Source organism: Muscardinus avellanarius (genome assembly GCF_963383645.1).
Source record: "Muscardinus avellanarius genome assembly, chromosome: 11".
Lineage (NCBI taxonomy): Eukaryota > Metazoa > Chordata > Mammalia > Rodentia > Gliridae > Muscardinus > Muscardinus avellanarius.
This window is the reverse complement of record NC_137797.1, coordinates 80,047,127-80,050,695: the sequence shown is the minus strand read 5'-3', so window position 1 is coordinate 80,050,695 and position 3,569 is coordinate 80,047,127. Positions and strand designations below refer to the sequence as shown.

Here is a 3,569-nt window from a genome sequence, read left to right as displayed (position 1 = left end):
CAGGAAACCTATAGAACACTTTTTAAACAAGATCAGAGAAAATGTCCACCATGTCACATAATAGTGAAACTGACTAATGAAAAGGCCAAGAAAAGAATCTTAAAGGCAAGAAAAGCAAAAGATCAAGTGACATTCAGAAGCAAACCACTGAGAATCACTCCAGACTTCCCAAACCAACTCATGAAATAAGAGGGCCTGGAGCAACATATTTCAAACTCTAAAAGAAAACAACTTGTAGCCAAAATTCTTCTACACAATAAAACTCTCTTAGATTTGATGGGAAAATAAAAATCTTTTATGACAAAAAGAAGCTGAAAGAATTTATGTCTTCCAAACCAGCACTAGAGAAATACTCAGAGATTAACTACAAAGGAGAAATAATTGGGGAAGGGTTAAGAGTGATGTGTTCATATATGCCTCTACCATCTTAAAAAAAGAACTCATTACTTAACTGAGAAAATATGTATAATTGCCAGAACTGGAGAAACAATAATCTTCATCAAACAAAAAAATACACAAGAAGAACAAACACTACTTCAAACAGAAGTTAAAACTCAAGACGTTAGAAATTAAAAATAATCTCTTAGTATTCCTGCTGAATATAAATGGCCTCAACTTTACAACAAAAAGACATAAGGTGGAAAAATGGATTAAAAATCAGAATCCATACATATGCTACCTGCAAAAAATACACTTTACAAGTAAAGATACTCAAAAACTAAAGGTGAAGGGCTAGAGAAAGGTAATCAATGACAAAGGAACTCAAAGACAAACAGATCTAGATTTAATAAATGATATAAAAAATTAGACTTAAAGCCCAAGCTCATCAGACGAGACAAAGCAGGTATTGTTTTTACTGGTAAATGGAACAATGTAGCAAGAAGAAATAATGATAGTCAACATTTATGCCCCAAACATAGCCACTTTTATAAAACAAACTTTGTTACATTAAGTCACACATTAAGTCACACATAGATCTCTATACAATAATACTGGAAAACTTCAACATTCCTCTTACACCACTAGACTGTTCTTCTAGATAAAAGGTCAGTAAGATGCTTCAGACCTAAAGAATACTGTCAACCAAACACATACAGAATATTTTACATTAATATTAAACACATACAGAATATTTTACCCAACTACAGCAAAGTTCACCTTTTTATCAGCTGCTCATGGAACCCTCTCCAAAATAGACCACATCCTGGGCCACAAAGTGAGAACTAACAAGTTCAAAACATGATATATTCCCCCGTGTCTTTTATAGGCCACAATGAAATAAAACTAAATATCAACAATCAGAAGATCCAAAGTAACCACATAAACACATGGATTCTGAGCACCATAGTGCTGAATAAGGAATGGGCCATAGAAGAAGCAAGGAGTGAAATATTAAGAAATTCCTGGAAACAAATCAAAATAGAGACATAATATATCAAAACCTCTGAGACACCTTGAAGGCAGTATTAAGAAGAAAATTAATATCATTGAGTGCCCACTTAAAAAGAACCAAAAATCACCAAATAAATAACCTAATGACACACTTCAAAGCCCTTGGAAAACAGGAACAATCTAACCCCAAGCCAGTAGAAAAGAGAAAATTATTAAAATCAGAGCAGAAATCAATGAAGTAGAGAATTAAGAAGCATGATATCACCAAAACCAAAAGCTGCTTTTTTGAAAAAATAGACAAGATAGATTAAACCACTAGCCAACCTAAGCAAAAAAAGAATCAATTAAAATTTCTATAATAAGCAATGAAAAAGGATATATTACCACTGACAGCATAGAAACCCAGAGTATTATCACAAACTATGTTGAAAAACTGTACTCCAAAAAAATGGGAAATCTAGAGAAACTGACAAATTTCTAAATACATATAACCTTCCTAAACTGAGTCAAGAAGATATAGAAAAATTTAAAACAATCAATAGCAATTAAAGAGACTTTTTATTACTGAAGCAGTAATAAAAAGCCTACATACAGCCTCCTTCCTGGCCTGTCTTGCACTGCTGCCAGGCTGGGCCAGAATAGCCCAGATGGATGACCTCGAGAATTGGGTATGAGATGAGGAGAAGGTACACATAGCTGCTAAATTTATTACTCATGCTCCTCCAAGGGAATTTAATAAAGTATGCAATGATTTTTGGCTAATACTAAATAGTGGCAATATCCTCAGGGAAGGAGCAGCACATGCTTTTGCCCAGTTTAACAGAGATCCGTTTACACCTGTGAAGATAGAAGAATATGAAGATCAGGTGTTAATTAAAGAGCATGGTGACCTGGGTCATAGATTTAAGAAACAAAATTTTCTTTAAATTTGATCACTTATGGAAAGAAGCACGTGACCCCCAACCTGAGGAAGCTGACAGAGGTTTGAAGTCTTGGAGAGAATCCTGTGACAGCGCCTTAAGAGCCTATGTGAAAAATCATTATTCCATTGGCTTCTGTACTGTATGCTAAAACTATAGATGGGCAGCAGATTATTAATCAATTTATTGAAAGCCACCAATTTCAGCCTAACTAAAAACGTCTGGAATGGGCATTGGAGATCAGAGTGGAAATTCACCATCACCCCACCTACAGCCCAGGTGGCTGGGGTGCTCAAAATTCATGTGCACTATTATTATGAAGATGACAATGTTCAGTTAGCTGGCCATAAAAATGTGCAAGATTCAGTAACTTTTGCAAATGAAGCCAAAACTACCAAAAAAGTTTATTAAAATTATAGAGAATGTAGAAAATGAGTATCAGAGGCAATTAGTGAAAACTATCAAACAATGTCAGACACCACATTCAAGGCCTTGTACCAATAGCTTCCAGTTACCCACATCAAAATTGACTGGAATAAGATACTCAGCTACAAGATTGGCAAAGAAATGCAGAATGCTTAAAGGCTGACTATAGGATCCTGCAGTACGTAGAAGGAAAAGGATTCAACGTGCAGCCATATGATAAATAAGTGATTTATAAATAAGAGTGGTATTTTGCTAGGGCTTTCAAAGTTAACAGATTTTCGAGCCTCGTGGAATACTGTTGAATAGCATTGTCTTGATCTTTTTGTTTTCTCTATCTTGTAATTTTCTGTTACTACTATATCTACTTGTAAGTCTTTTTTGTCGTTGTTGTTAGTTCTGCTACATTTAATGTGGGAAATACAAAGAAATGGAGTCATTTTACTGTTTAGACAGTTTTCTAGCCATGAATTCCCAATATCGATTTGAACAGATAATATGCTCAGTACTTACTTTTTACTCCTGTGTTTCAAGATACTTCTGGTACTTCAGTTGTTTTTACTGATCCACCAAGAGCCCAACAGTGAAAGAGGCTGAATTACAGCCTATAGATAAACTGGAGACACATCCATCCTTTACCCTCCAACTGCTTTGATTGTAATTTATAGCATCTCATAATGATAGTTTTTCAGGTTCATTTTGGGGGGCAAAGAAAGTTTCTAACATTTCCATGATAGCCTGCTTCTCTGGAGGAACTTGATTTTAAATACAAAGACTTGAGCCACATTCCCTGCACATGAACATGTTTGTTTGTTGTTGTTTTTTTTCATTCCC

The 3,569-nt window shown here is 34.9% G+C and overlaps 1 pseudogene across 1 annotated transcript; it reads left to right on the top strand.

The window, feature by feature from the left end:
* The first annotated feature begins 2,039 nt into the window (after positions 1–2,039).
* LOC308270063 (F-actin-capping protein subunit alpha-1-like) lies at positions 2,040–2,894 on the top strand (annotated as a pseudogene). Its single transcript has one exon. The product of its transcript is annotated as an F-actin-capping protein subunit alpha-1-like (transcript).
* Positions 2,895–3,569: the final 675 nt, after the last annotated feature.